Below are 16,889 nucleotides of genomic sequence, written 5' to 3'. Positions count from 1 at the left end.
TAAGTGCTGATCTTGTTCTAAATCTTGAAAGAAGACAAGAATTCCAAGAGATGGTGAGGAGATTGTGTATTCCAGGGTGGTACTGGGAGAGGAGCACTTGGTGCAAAGATACAAGACAGGAGATGGAGTATCATGTTAGAAAGAGCAAGAAGTCTAGTTCAACTGTGTTGTAATATATAGACAGGAGTAAGAAATAATAAGTTTGGAAAAGTAGATAGGGGTCTGGCTGTGAAAAGCTTGAAATACCAAATAATCTAGCTTATATTTGATCATGGTTCATGATCATGATCAAGGAACTACTAGAGATTATTGAGGAGGACAATCACATGTTCAGACCAATATTTCAACAATTCAGTAAACATTTATTAAACACCTACTATGTTCCAAGCACCATGCTAAATGCTGGGGATACAAATAAGTAAAAATGAAAGACAGTCCCTTGCCTTTAAGGATTTTATAATCTAATGGGAAAAGACAACACCCAAAAGGTATACAAAGGGGAGGGCAACACCAGACAGTATCCAGCATAGTGATATCTTTTTCTGTGGAGTTTAATCCAAACATAGGCACAGATAGAAAGTGGAAGGAATCAGAAGTCCAAGTTCTACCCTGTATAAAGGAAAGTTTTGGTGGAGTTTAGTGTTCGACCCTCCCAGCCCTCCAATCAGAAGGGAGAGGCAGCTGACAGAGGATGGAAAACACTTGAATATGATTATCATGCTTCCTTGTCTATTCTTTTCTGGGCTAAAATCCTTGTACTCAGATGACATGGAGACAAGCTCTTTCTCCATTCTCCTGGTGGCAGATAGCTAGATGTCATAGTGGTTGAAGTGTTGAGTCTGGATTAAGAAAGATCTAAGTTCAAACCAGTCTCAGATATTTACTTGGTCACTTAACCTTGATTTGTTTCAACTTCTTCAACTGTAAAATGGAGATCATAATAGCACGTAATAGTAGGGGTGGCTGGGAGGATCAAATGAGTTCTCTACAATGTGTTTAGTACAGTGTCTGGGACAGAGCAGGTGCTTAATAAATCATTCTTTCCTTCTCCCTCTTTTCCTTTTTTTCCTTCCTTACTCCCTTCTTTCCTTTCACCCTTCCTCCCTTTATCTGTTCCTCCTTTCCTCCCTTCTCCCCTCCCATACTTTCTTATTGCTTCCTTTCCTCTCTCCCTCCTTTTCTACTTCCTTTCCCTCCTTCCTTGCTCCCTCTTTCCAGTTGCCCTCCTCTACGCATATCACAGCTTATCTTTTGATAAGCTGATCCTTCTTTAACTGTGGCCACTATAATTGAGCACTACACTACAGATGGAATTTGAAGAAAGAAAAGTGCAGAAGCACTCATCTCCTTATTTCTGTAAGTAATGCACCTCTTGATCTAAACCATGATTGCATTAGCTGGACCTTGATAATTAGATTAGACAACAGAGTTTTTGTTGTTGTTGTTCTTTCCATTAATATTGTTCTTTTTGTGTATATTATTTTCCTTATTCTGCTTCATTCATTTTTCATCATTTTATGTCTTCCCATACTTGTTATGATTCTTTCCATTCATTGATTCTAATCATCTAGTAATGTTCCATTACATAATACCACAGTTAGGGCAGCAAGGTGGAGCAGTGGATATAGTGATAGGCCCAGAGTCAGGAATATTCATCTTCCTGAGTTCAAATATGGTCTCAGATACTTCTTAGCTGCTGTAACACTAGGCAAGTCACTTAACCTTCTTTGCCTCAGGGTTTCCTCATATGTAAAATGAACTGGAGAAGGAAATGGCAAACCACTCTAGACTCAAATGGGATCACAAAGAGTCATCAATTGAGGAATGACTAAACAAGTTATGGTATATGATTGTGATAAAATACCACTGTGCTATAAGAAATTATGAGCTCAATGATATTAGAAAAAACATGGATAGACTTGCACAAAATAATGAAGAGTGAAATGAGTAGAACCAATAGAACATCGTATAAAGTAACAGCAATATTGTTTTAAGAACAACTTTGAGCAATTGTCATTTTAACTATTATAAATACCCAAATTAATTACAAATGACATATGAAGGAAGACACTATCTACATCCAGAAAAAGAACTGATAAATAGAAGTATGTACACTATGGATTTACATATATGCATGCATGTATGTAGGTATGCACACACATACCTACATGCATCTATGTATTGTATATATTATTTATTTAATATACATATATTCATATAATATGGAAATCACATATTGATGTATAGTATATGCAAATTTACATGTTGATATATAATATAAATATATGAAAATATACTTATATATTTAAAAGGAATAGCAAATTATGCATAATAGATTTGTACTTTAATGTACAATCACCTTTTTCTTCTATTCTACTAAGTTATGGAAATACTTATTTTATTTCTTAAGTTCAGAATAAAATAAATAAAATTTAAACAAAGCAAAACAAAACAAATGTATTAGCTGCTCATCACTGTACTCTTTAACATGGAAAATTAATTCCACTAAAACCCCTTGAATTTTTGCAAAACAAACTCTGTACAGCCATACTTCTACAATCCACAAATTTTGAGGTTGAATTTTTTTTATGAAAGTATAAGATTTATTGCATTTATGATTATTGAATGTCAGGCAGTTAGTCAATAAATATTTATTAAATGCCTACTATGAGACAGGCATCATGCTAAGTGCTGAGGATATTATATGAAAAAAAAAGATAGACTTTGAAATCCAGGAGCATCTAATATAATGAGGAGAAGACAACGCACAAAAAGAAGCTGAACGAGGGGGCTGGAGGATACCCAGGTGCAGGAGCATGATAGAGTCCAAAGAAATCTGCTGGGTGAGAAATGAAGAGATGCTGGGCCTAGGAGCCCTCTTTAAATGGAAGCCTTAGGAGGACCTCTGTTCTACCATTCAGCCCTCCACTCAGAGAGGCAGACATTATTGAGGATACTGATGAAGTGTGAGTACCAGCACTGATGCAATCTCTAAGGATGATGAATTTGCTGGATGAGATTTCTGGGGCCATGACAGAGTCCAAAGCAGTGCAACAGGTGGGAAAGGACTGCCTCAGAAAAAAAAAATCAGTCTAGCCTTTGAAGACCTTTGTGATTCTTTACTGTCATGTTAGCTATGCCTTCCATTTTTGTCATGTGAAATTTGCTAAATTTGCCATTTATGCCTTTATGTATGTCAAAGATAAAAAAAAGTGACCTAGAATAGGGTCAAGCAGTTACCTGGGATCTTACACTTTAAACCTCCCACCAAACTGACATTGAATTATAAATGCCTATTATTTGATTCCAGTCATTGAAGCAGTTAAAAATCCATGTGATTGAATTATGATTTAGTCTACATCTGTCGATTTTTTAAAAAACAGCAGGAAGTATTTTCTAAAAAATAGCTAGGTAAACTATAGCTGCAGTATTCCCTTTACCTGACACTGTTGTAATCCCATCCAGAAAAAATAAAAGATAATCAAAACTTTTTAAAGTTAGTCTGGTTACTCCAGTATGACCTGCTCTTGAAGTCATTCTGGCATTTAGGCTCACTGCTTCCTTTTTATAGAAATTCACCAACCATTTAATTCTAAAATTTTCCTAGGAAATTAAAAGTTGAACTGTATATTATCTTTCCCCAACACCACTTCCATGAAAATTGAACCACTTTCTCTACTTTGGTCCAGGTTCTACCTCTTTCCTACCTTAATATTTCAGATATAAATGTCCAAGGGTCAGAAATCACATTTGTCAGTGCCTTCAGTAGCTGAGGGAGAAGTCTTAATTCAACAATATCATACTTAAAATCCAGAACATGCCCTTTAACATATTTACTCCTTATCATTTGACATTAACAAACAAACAAGCAAACAATGTCAATAAACATTTCAATACAAAAAGAGAAATGAAAAGTAGGCTTGTATATGAAGCCATGAAATTTTATAACATACATTTTTTTTAAAATTATATTGAATTTAGGAAGCTAGTAAGAAAATTACACTAGCAGTGTCCATTTGTGAATGGTCCTGAAATCTCTTTTGCTCATTAAACTAATATTCCACTGAAGATTCTTTATTTTCTCCTTTTTATTCCCTTAGGAACAATATCACTGTTACTAACCCATTTCTCATTGCAATTATTCTCCCCTTCAAAAAAGTTATCTATTGAAAGAAATATACAAAGCAAAACAAATCCATACATTGTTCATGTCTGAAGTTGTATCAGTCCTTCTTCACCTCCAGTCTATCACATCTCTAGTAATAGGTGAGAGACATTCTTCATCATCAGTCTTCTTAAATCATGATGGCCATTGCAATGATCCATATTCTTAAGTCTTTCTAAGTTATTTTTTTTTACATTATTACAGTCATGATATATTTTTCTCTTTCTTCTGCTAACTCCACTCTGTTTCAGGTTATACAAATATTCCAAGATTTTTCTATCTTAACATTTCTTATGGAGAAATAAAGTTTAATTACACTCATATGTCATAATTTCTTCAGCCAAACCTCAGTTCTGGGCACTTCCTTTGTCTCCAATTCTTTGCTGTCAAATAAAGAGAAAAAGAAGAGAAAAAAGAAGGAAGGAGGTAGGGAAAAGGGAAGAAATAAAGAGAAAAGAGGAAGGAATGAAGGAAGGGAGGGAGGGATAAAGAAGGAAAGAAGGAAAGAAATAATGAAAGAAAAATACAGAAATGATATTATGAATAGGTGTTGCACACATCAATGCTTTCCCTCACTTTTTAAACTCTGTGATATATGCCCAGCAAATGTACTTCTGGGTCAATGAGAATATACTATTTAGTGATCTTTTGGGTACAGTTCAAGTTAGGGATAGGGATAAGGATAGACTTTGGACTTGTGATTTCATTGACATAAGGAACTCTCAGACAAAGAAATCCGTCTATTAATGCAGGTCAATACTTTCTCTAGAACTTAAATTCTTAGTTACCAAGAGCACTAAGAGCTTTATGAAGTGTCATGGGTAAAACAAACAATATACGAAGCAAATATTTATAGTGACCTGCCATGCTCTATATCCACTACAGAATACTTCCTCTCAAAAAATTGCAAATTCCATTCTGAGATGGTGGGCCCCATATACTTCTGTACTAACAGGGGAGTCTGTTCTCTGCTAGTACTTCCCGAATTTGCTCTTTTCCTCTATCCTCTGAATCTGACAGGTAAGTTATAGAACCAAGGAGGTGTTATCATTGGCATTTATTTTTATTAGTGATTTGGGGCAATTTTTCATATGTTGATAGCTCATAGTTACTGTTTTGAAAACTGCCTGTTCATATACTTGGCATTTTATCTATTGAAGAATATCTCCTCTTCTTATATATTTATGTTATTTCTCTAAAAATCTTGAATATCAGCCTTTATCAGAAAAACTGGCTGAAAAGATTCTTCCCAGTTAGTTTTTTCCCCATCTAATTCCAACCATATTGATTTTGCTTATACAAAACCTTTCCAATTTTATAAAGTGGACAATTTCAGTTACACAAAGTTGAAAAGCTTTTGCACAAGCAAAATCAATTCAATTAGAATTAGAATGGAATCAGTTAACTGGAGAAATTGTTGCCACAATTTTTGAAGATATTGAATATGAAATAAATAGAAAATAAATATAAATATATAAGAATGGAAACATAGGTATTCCCTTCCAAAAAGCAGTAATTGCCAACTCATTAAGAATTGTCAAATAATGAAATGAAACACTCAGTGATAATAGGAATATTACAGCAGAGTTTTATTATTAGATCTTATTACTATGGATACATCCAATATGACCCCACTTGCCTACTTCAGAATTAATATTCATATACATTTGATTTTACCATGGAGAGGTAGCATGACTTAGAGGGGTGGGGAGAAGGGGAAAGTTCATTTGACTTGGAATTGAAAATCTAATTTGAAATTCTCATTCTATTGCTATTGGTAGGCTGTAATTTTAAAGAAATCTCCCTTTCTATGTGAGATTTAGTTTCTTTATGTGAACAAGATAATCTCTAGTGTTTTTTCCTGAGAGTCTATGTTCTAAGGTTCCTGTCAGCTTAACATTAATTATTCCCAGATGAACAGAAATTGCCTAATACACTACAATACAATACAAAACAAAATAATACAATACAAGTCAACACACACTTATTGAGCACCTATGATGTGCCAGGCAAAGTGTGAAACACTGAGCATATAAAAAAGAAAAAAGGGAAGATGGCACCTACTTTCAAAGAACTTACAATATAATGGGATGGATAATGCACAAAAGGAAGTTGAAAAGTGGGAATGAGGAGAATGTACGAAGTGAGAGGATATGATAATAGTCGAGTCAAATCCAAACAGTCCAGCTAGTAAGAAACTAAGAGTTGTCTTGGCTTCTTAGCCATTCTTAAATGGGATATTAAGGTGGATTTTGTTTCATTTTAATTTATTTTTGTTTTTGTTTTCTTCTATTTTCCAGACTTCCAATCAGGCACTAAGACAACTGAAGGTATTGATGAAGGGTGGGTACTAAAACTGATGCAGTCTTAATGATGATGAGTTTCCTGGTGATGCTCTCTTCCTGGATCAGTGGAAAGGCAAGATCATTGTGGAGTCATATTAAAGCAATGCAGCTGGTAGGGAATGAGTTAAGGAAAGGGATTAACTATCTATCTATCTATCTTCTCCCTGTCTCCCTCTGTCACTGTCTCTGTGTTGTTGTCTCTGTCTCTCTATCTTTATGTAGCTGTGTCTCTCTTTCTCTGTCTCTGTCTCTGTCTGTCTCTCCTCAACTTTCTATAGAAGTGATCAATAAAAATTCCTTAAACTGAACAAAAATAAGTTTCCTTGCAGTCCTGGCGTGATTTTCTTTTAAAAAATATGTTGAAAACCTACATTTATCACTGAATCAATATTACCTTTCACCTCTTCCCAGAGAGACATTCTTTAAAATAAAAATTAAGAAAAAATAGTAAAACAAACTATAATATTTTAAAATATACTATTATTTTTAGTCTATCACATTGAGAGTCTCTTCTACCTTTGCAAAAATGTTTTCTTAAATCTGATTTTGGGTTGAGACTGGGTCATTATACTTTCCTAGCATTGGGTTCCAATTCTCATCTATTACTATTGCTCTGTACATGTACAGAATATGTAAATATACATACACATACATACATATTAAGTAAACAAAACCAGGGATATATAATATATATGTGTGTGTGTATAAATGTGCTTATTTATGTTTACTTATATTTTATATACAGTGTTTTATTAATATAATTAAATATGATAAATACATATATACATCTATAAGTATACTTAATATATTTACATATGTGGATGTGGGGAGAGAGACAAAGAGAGAGACAGAGACAGAGACAGACAGAGAGAGACTCTTGTTTTGCTTACTTCATTTGGAATGGGTTCAGGTTAGCATTCAATTCCTAAGACTCTATCTTTAACATAACATACCATATGCTTAAACATTCTCTGCTTTGGGGTCCTAAAATTCTCTGATAGTATTCCTTTTAATTTTTGCTTGATTGTAATAATTTTTGTGGTCCCTTTAGTGGCAAAAATCACCAATATTTTAAGAATCAGTTCTCCTCTTATCTACAGGTAACCTAGGTTCTCTGACTGATCTACAACCACATGGGCAGCCTACCTTTATTTAAGGAAGTCATAAGAATAAATGGGCATTGTGACTTCTGTGTGGGAGTGTATATTATGACCAACACCCTTTCCAGAGAGTTAGACTACTGCCCATTATTTCACATTTTGTTGTTGTTTTTCAGTTGTTTTAGTCATTTCAGTCACGCCCTACACCTCATGACCTCATTTTTGGTTTTGTTTTTGCAAATATACTAGAATGCCTTGTCATTTTTCTTCTCCAGCTCATTTTACAGATGAAGAAGCTGAGGCAAACAGAGTTAAGTGATTTACCCAGGGTCACTCAGTTGGTAAGTGTCTGAAACCAGATTTGAACTAAGGAAGATGAATCTTCCTGACCCCAGGAATGACACTCTATGCAATGTTCCACCTAACTTCATTATTTCACATAGGCCTAGTGTTTACTTACCTGATCCTTTAACTGGATGGGTAAAAGCATATAAAGATGATGATGATGATCTAATAATAATGAGGATAATGACAATAATAATTCAAATTTATATAATATTTTAGTCTTTTTTAAATAAGCTCAGTGAAGTTCATAATGTTAGTATTATTATTTCCATTTTACAAATGGAAAAAATAACTGAGGCTCAAGTGGATTATCAAAGTTGTGTATATAAGTTAAATTTAGAACCTGGACTCAAACTCTGATCCTTTGATATTAAGTTAAATATTAATTTCACTACAGCAAGTTACATGAAGGTGTCATAGAATATTCTTCCTATGCCTTTTATAGAAGCTCCTTACCATATTTGAAAAAAGAAAAGAAAAGAAAAGAAAAAGAAGGAAGATTTTTCTGAGTAGAAAAGAAGTAACAGAAATATCAATAAAGTGAGGTTCAATATAACTTTTATTATATTCCTTATTTTAAGAACAGTTAAGACAGGTGCTAATCTAATATTCAAAAGTCATTCCCTTAATAGGGAGCAAAAAGTCAATCTTCCTTTGGTAGAAATTAAAGTCACTGGATAAATCATCATTTCCCTCTGTTGTGAGCCTGGTATATGTGAAAGTGCCCTAGGGTACTTTTCCTGCCTTTCTTTCATACAGCCAGCTCTCACCATACCCATAAATAAGAAAAAGTACTTTAAATGAAAGGAAATAACAGAAATATCAATAAAACAAGGTACAATATAATTTTTATTATATTCCTTATGACTTTTTCTGTGCTAAGCTAAAACTAGCAGAAAATACTTTATCTGGCCATTAGTTCAGTGTTCCACAGGATAAAATATTTCTAGAGTCATAAAGCTTGTATGTAGCATTTGATTTGAAAGAATTGGAAAAAAAAGGGACATATAAACAGGTCAAGTTTTTATTTCCATTTGACTGTGTGGCTTAGATAATTAAGGCTACATAATTAAATGACATTAGATTATTTGTATATGTTAATTCAATTTATCACTGCATAGAGCTTAGAATCAGTAGACATTCTGGATCTGTAATTTTGAGAGCTGTGTAAATTTGGAAGACATTTAATTTCTATGAAACTCATTTTTTTAAATTTGGAAAATAGAGATAACAATATTTAAATTTTTTGATTCATAAGATTGCTTTGTGACTCAAGTGAAATAATTTTTGCAATGGGTTTTATAAACAATAATGATATATGTATATATACCAATATATGTACATATGTACACATACCACACACATATATACATTACACACATATGTTTCTGTGTGTATATAATATATACATGTCTGTATATGCATGAAATTTCCTAATTACCATGCTGTTGAATTTATAAATCTTTGTTAAGTGCAATTATACAGAAAAAAAAAATACTACATATTCCTATACCTTGAAGGTAGAAGGGTTTAAAAGTCAAACAGTATATTTTGTATTTGACACATGAAATCTGTTTCAACAGCCCCAAGAAGGACCCTTCCAGCTTTAAAAATACATATTCTGTGTTCTAGTATTCTGTTCTCTAAGGCTTCTTTAACCTGACATGGTTTGACAGTCTCTAAAGATGGGTAACTTAACACCTTCTATAGTCTCACCTTCTAATTTTGAATAGCTCTATTTGATAGGGAGTTTTTCCTTCCATTAAATGCATTCAGTCAAACAAATTCTAACTGCAAGCAGGTCTCACTAGGATAAAATAAGTACAAATTTAATAATCTAACCTAATAGTTTATATTTTCTGTCAATATCTGAGAAATTTCAAATGAAGGGTTCTTGCTATGGAAAAGAAAAATGAAAGGTCTATCATTCAACAAGTTTGTAGCAATGAGGATCAATGATCTGGTACATTTGGGTTTTCATATGAATGACATCTAAATATCTTAGAGCTTCAGTTTACGGTCTGGAACTCTCTGACACTTTCTCATTTTACTCCTCCATGTTCCAATGTGAGAAGAAATGAAGATATTGGTTTAAAGTCAAGACAGAGTCTCTATGTGACCTGTGACGGGTCACTTCTCTGTCTGAGGTACAGTTTATTCTGTGAAATGAAGAGTTTAGAATAGAGAGATTCTATAGAATAGACTGTAAGGTCCTTCCCAGAACTAACATTTTAAGTAACTATGAATTCCACTTCAAATTTTGAATAATTGTAGAACATAGAGAACTCAATTGAAAATAGATGAATTGGTGAGACTAATGAATCTGTGATTTCATCAGTGTATTTCCTTCATCTATTCAATGCAAAAACTGATCTAGGGCTTCTTGTCCTGTGTCGTTCTCCCCTCCCCCCATCTTTTCATAAATGCTTTAGAGAGGATAACAATAACAATAATTCAAGCGGACTTATTAATTTTAATTAATAATTTGTATTAATCAGGTGGGATTATTTACTAATACTTATATAACATTATTGATAATTTACCATTATTTTTCATGGTTTCATTCATAGCTCTCATGGTTTCATTTATAAAGAAATTGTATTTGTTATAATGATCTTAGCAGAAAAATAGTAGAAGTAGAAGGGGAAGAGGGATAACAAAAACAACAACAGCAAAAATTACAATGACTTTCCTAAAAAGTAGATTTCCTGAATCAAATGTGTTAGCTAATTAGAACTATTTGACCATATAAAAATGAGAAAAAGTTGTCCCAAATGACACTCTGAACTTCGCAGTTTTAGCAGACAATTGCTAATCATTCTCCTTTGTTTCTTATTTTTATTGACCTTGCCTAGGAAATTTTATTCATTGTCTTCTGCTCCAACCATGTGTTTCTTAGCTATATTTTTCTCATGGTAGTGTCCTCATCTCATGTACTGCAATTCTAGCCAAATGCAGCTGAAGCAAATGGGACTGAACTGAATGCAGAGCCCAGAGGGAAGAGTGCATAAGATGGAGTCAATTATTTCTCCTTCCAATTTCTGTTGGCCAAGGGCCTTGGACCTGCCTCATTTCCTCATGTCTATTCACTAACATTGAAATAAAGGGACAGCCAGTAGCAAAATGCTATGTTATTACTTTGGCTTTTTCTTCAATTGAATGATAACGCTGCTTTGCTCCTATATCGTGCCACCAATAAGAAAACATTTTAATTTGGTCTTGAATCTTTTTGGTAGTTGGTGGAAAATAGCACATTATACTAGGCCAACTTGGGAGGCTCTGGAATTTGGGAGACTCAAGAAATTAGACAACCAAGTAAGAGTTAATAATGCAAGTTAAATTATGTAAGTGTAGCATAGAAGTCTAGAAGTAGTTAGGTGGCATAGTGGATACAGTGTTGGGCCTGGAGTCAGGAAACCCTGAGTTCAAATCTCACCTAAGACAATTACTAGCTATGTATTCTCATTTAACTTTGCAACTAGTATAGTGAGAGGTAATACAATTAATTTCAATCATTTTATAAGACCACTGAAAGACACAGAAGTTGTCATGTCTAAGGCCCTATAACTAGTACATAATAGAAACTTGACTAGAACTAGAATCTTTTGCTGCCAAATCCACTGTATCCACTATACCACCTAACTAGTTCTAGACTTATTTGCTATAGTTTTATATGCCAGGACTCTATACATCTACAATGTAAAGCTGATTACCCTTGAAAGAGGAAGAAAAATAAATAGCGGAGAAACATGACTAGTGTCTGGAATGGTGTAGGGGATGGAATATTGAACATAAGGTAATGAAAAACTGGTATCAGATTATTTTAGACACTATGTGACCTTGGGGAAATTGTTTAATGTCTCTGTCTCAATTTTCTTCATCTCTAAAATGGGGATCATATCACCATCTACCTTTTGTATCAGACTCAATGATATAATATATGTAAATGAGCGAATGCTTTTGCAAAACACTGAGAAAGTATGTATCACTTATTATTGTAGCTGTTGTTATCTTTCTTGACTCTTGATGACTTTCTTCCTTGTGTTCCTTTGTAAAATTCTGCAGGTGGCCTAAGTATCTGGTAAAGAGAAGATGGGAGGATTTAATGCTGATGAAAAGTGGGTCAGAATTTCTGAATGTACTTTAGTTATACCTTCTTCTATCTTCTCTCAATTGTTCCTAGACTCAAGGTCAAGGAATCCTGACAGCTTTGTATTGTGATAATGGCATGATCCTTTAAACATTGGCCAATCATTAACCATCCACTCACACTGATGTCTTCATATCTCTTTTAATTAGTAATGTTGTGAATCAATGTAAATATTTATCATCAGAAAAATGTCTCAGGTATTATCTACACTTACACAATACTGAATAAGCTTTACAATTTCTCAGTTGGAGCTGATACACAGGCATAGAATTGTAAATCAATTCCTGACAAAAACTTTCTGTTGGCCTTTTGAACAGCGAAAGGTTAGGCTTCTAAAAAGCTCTGTTAGTGATCTGCTAATATGTTAAATATTTATTGACACAATCTGAGGAATTTCAAGTGTTTAAAATGAATCAAAATTAGGAGGGGTTCACAATTGTGTGGAAGAGATAAATAAGAACATTGGTTTCATGGAGCACATCATCTGACAGTAGGGAGCAAGAGAGGTTATGCTCATCATCATCTCCCTTTATTCTCCAAGAGTCATGAAAGATTTTTTTTTCCTGCATAATGTCAGTTATGGCAGATACAGATTTCATCAATTTGATTCCTCATGACCCTGTGAAGAGGGTGAAGAGTAATCTAAATACACTTTATGTGACATCTGTGTTCCTATTTCGCCTTTTGCTGCCTGTAGCCAAGAGTTTTTCTGGACACAAGGATGGAAAACATGTTTTTGAAGCTGAAATAATTTCAGTAACTTAGTCCATAACCCTGCACTATTGCTTATGCATTAGGTAGATACAAATATAATAACAACTCTCATCTATAAAATGTTTAAAGTTATAGAGTATTTTGCTCACCACAGCCCACGTAAAGTAGTTTGGGTATGTAATGTTTTTGAGGATCAGATAGGTTAAAGGACTTGCTCAGAACTATACAATTGAGATAATGTATGTAATTGAGATACCATTCAAAGCTTTCCTTTATAGAGGGAAAGATCTGGACTTTTTAGCTCTACTTTCCATCTACATCTCTGCTTGGACAGAACTTTTTAGAACAAGATGCCTCTCTCCCACCTCCAGCTCCTATTTGTGTGCTGTCTTCCTCCATTACATTGTAAGCTCCTTGAAAGCAGAGATTATCTTTCTTTCCCTTATTTGTATCCCAAGTTTTTAACTCAATATCTGACATAGTAGTCACTTAGTAAATGTTCATTGACTTGAATTATTGAATTTATTAAATAAGTTATATTAATAAGTCAATATATTTGCAAACCTTAATTCACTATGCAAACATGTAAATATCCCCTGTTACTATCCTTGTTGTTGTCTTTGTTAGAGCCAAGATTCAAACCCAGATGTTCTCATTCCAAGGCCAAAATCTTTCCATTACATCACACTAATCAGACTAAATCACTGATATTTACTTATTCTGTAGTCCTAGACTTTAATCTTTAATAGAACTATGATTTCGTTATGCCTTTGATGGGAAAAATTTCAAACCTTATATAACTTAGCAGGCTATTTCATGAGTTATTGTGGCTGAAATCTGGGTGATGAGGACTAGTATTTATATACAGCTTCAAAGTTTCCAAAAGGCTTTATATATATGTGTGTGTGTGTAAGTATGCATATATGTATATGTGTGTATGTTTATGTGTGTATATGTATATATGTATGTGTATATCTGTGTGTATACACAGATATACAAATACACGCATGTGTGTGTACACACATGTGTATATATGTATGTGTGTACATATATACATATATATAGTGTGTGTATATATGTATACACACACACACACACACACACATATATATACATATGATTCATAACAACCCTGGGAGTTAGGTGCTATTATTTTCTCTTCTTTGTGTGTGAGAATATTGAGGCTGACAGAAGGTGATGAAAGAAGTAATTTGCCCAGAGCCACAGAGCTAGTAATTGTCTGAGATATGAATCGAATTTTCAGGTCTTCTTGACTCCGCATTCAACAGTCTATCCACTCTCTGCTACGTACTAACTTGGTGGATTCCCACTTGGTATTAGAACTCCTGGACCTTAACTAAACTTTTCCTAATGTACAATAGGGTATTTGGGCAGCTAGGTGGCACAGTGGATAGAACCCCAGGCCTGAAATCAAGAAGACTCTGCTTCTTTTGTTCAAATCTGCCCTGGTCTTCCCAGAATGGTGATTGGACTCACCTGAGAAGGAAGTCTGTGGGGGGGGTAGTGTTTGGCTTTGGCGTTTTGGGGTAGATAAAGAGGAGAAGGAAGTAGAAGGCAGTTGAGAAAACTGAGGCTAGAGCTACAAGCTTCGGGTACTGACTACATAGTAGAAAGAACATTAGGACTCCACAGGAAGGGGGCAGAGCTGTGGGGCTAGGCATGTGCTGGAGGTTGGCACGTAACAGGGAATGAAGTGGGGAAGATGGAGTTGGAGGTTGGTGCATGCTGCTGGGGAGAAGGGTGCATGCTTGCAGGAGGACCACATTGGCAAGGCATAGCAGCTGCTTGGGGAGGGGCCTGGAGATGTAATGAATCCCCCACTGCCCAGCTACTTTGTAGGTAGAATTTAAGTATAGTGGAATGGCTTGGGGTGGGGGAAGGCATCCCTGGGTGAGGCGGGCAATATCCAAATTGGTAAACTGCATGCAGGAGACATCATCTCCAGGTGTTGGGGAATTTCTTTTTTCTTTCCCACTTCTGTTTTTGTCGATCTGTCTGTCTGTTAGATTTCTGACTTGGAAGGCATTCCCCTATGGGGATGGCCCTAACCTCTCTGTTGCTTCATCTTAGACATGCTCTGGAAAAACCTCAGGAAATGTCAGAAAGGCAGAGCAGATGCACCCCAGCCCTTGGACGCCTAGGCAAGACTCGCTGTTCAATGTGCATGGAGCTTGCCAGGCTTGCACATGTTTTGCATGACCTGCCTGAACAGTTGGAGCCCTTTTCTGACTTGGTGTTGCCACCAACAGACCCAGAAACAACCTCTGAGGGTGCATGGCTCTGGGACAATCAGCCCCAACAGCTGGAGTCACAGCTTAGCATCCTCTGCCCAGTTTGTGATACAGAGGTTGATCTGCCTCCTGGAGAAGTGAAGGCCTTAACCATAGACCACCTGGCTATAAATGAGGCCCTGCTACAAAATCTCCAGGAGTGGTGTGTGATCTGTGCAGTGACAGGGAAGTGGAGAGTTGGTGTAGAGTCTCTGCCAGTTCTGTAGCCAGGCTCATAGGTGACAAAAAAAAACAAAAAAATCTGCTTCCCACTCTGTCATACCCATGAAAGACCTGAAAGGATACAACCAGATTGAGAGGCCAATTATGTGTTCCATTTACCCTGTCAAGGAGCTGAACCTGTTCTGTGAGCAGTGTGACCAGTCAGCCAGGACTATGTACTATGTGATCCATGCCTATGACTTGATAAGCAACGTTATCCACAAGTATGGGAACTCCATGCTGGAGTTCCTTCACAGCACCCAGCCCCACATGGACACCTTGGAGAGAGTGCTGGCCCAGATCAAGAGTGTGGGCAGTGCCCTCTGGAGCCACATGGATGCCCTGTCTTCTGACTTCCGGGCCTTTTGTGATTGCTACATCACTGCTATCAGAGAACATCCTGATCGGTTTCTGAAGCAATTGGAAGATCTCTGGATCCACAAGGAGAATGCTCTGCCCCTCCAGAAACTCCAGGTGGAGCAATTGCTGGCAGACCTGAGGACTGGGGTCAAGTTCAGGGAACATTTGCTGAGTAATGTCTCTGACCTAGAGATCATCATCAAGGGGTGTGGTGAGCTGGCTAAAGAAGCTCAAGAAAGCCGACTACAGCATTGGCCCTGGGGTGGATGATGGCATCTGCTTCTCCCTACAGGAAAAGGTTGGCCAGTATGGTGGCTATGAAGTTTCTGGGACCATTCTCACCATAAAAATAAGAAGGACTGTGTTCTTAAGATGATGGTCCAGGATGACAACAATGGGACTTACCCAATTTTCTTTGTGCCCAGGAAGCCTGGCCCCTACACTGTGCAAATTTGTGTCAGAGGGCAGTACGTCCAAGGCTCGCTCTACAAAATGACTGTGAGGAGAAAGTTCTGCCAGCGACAGGAGGTCTTTCATCACTGCTCATTCTGTTCCAGTGGGGGCCAGAAGAGTGCCCAATATACCTATGTAGGAACCATAGCAGGTGGGTACCAAGGTTGTGGACATGGACAAAAAGGTCACCCAGGCCACAGGCATTGTTCATGCTGTGGAAATATGCAAGAGAAGTCAGACAGCCCATTGAAGGTGGAAGGGGGAAGTTCCCAGAGGAGTCTGGTCAAGATGGTGGCACTCTGAGTCATCTTATGATGAAAAGGCCAAGTTTGCATGATTGTCAGTTACTAGGAAGTCCCCAGTCCTTGTGGCAGAGCTGCTGATTAATTCTGAAGAAACCACTAAAATAAATGTGCCTTATCTTACTATCTAAAAAAAAAATCTGTCTTCAGATACTTACTAGCTATTTGACCCTGAGTAAGTCACTTAACCCTGTTTGCCTCACTTTCCTCATCTGTAAAATGAGATAGAGAAAGAAATGGCAAACCACTTACCAAGAAAACTCCAAACAGGGTCATGAAAAATTTAACATGACTGAAAAATGACTGAACAACAAAAAATAAGGTATTTAGAAGTCAGATGAAACTTGGGTAGGTAAAAGTGTGAGCCCTTACTAGAAGTCTGGGATATATATTCCCACCAGTGACACCTTCTATTCACACTAGAATGATCACAGTCCATTGC

General features: G+C 36.0%; 1 pseudogene; it reads left to right on the top strand.

Moving 5' to 3' along the window:
• Positions 1–14,542: 14,542 nt before the first annotated feature.
• Positions 14,543–16,448, top strand: LOC114027925 (annotated as a pseudogene).
• The last annotated feature ends 441 nt before the right edge of the window (positions 16,449–16,889 follow it).

The sequence above is a fragment of the Vombatus ursinus genome, unplaced genomic scaffold, assembly GCF_900497805.2.
Source record: "Vombatus ursinus unplaced genomic scaffold, bare-nosed wombat genome assembly UNPS02014864.1, whole genome shotgun sequence".
Classification (NCBI taxonomy): Eukaryota; Metazoa; Chordata; class Mammalia; order Diprotodontia; family Vombatidae; genus Vombatus; species Vombatus ursinus.
Note: the sequence above shows the minus strand (reverse complement) of the source record. Positions and strands in the feature narration are given on the sequence as shown.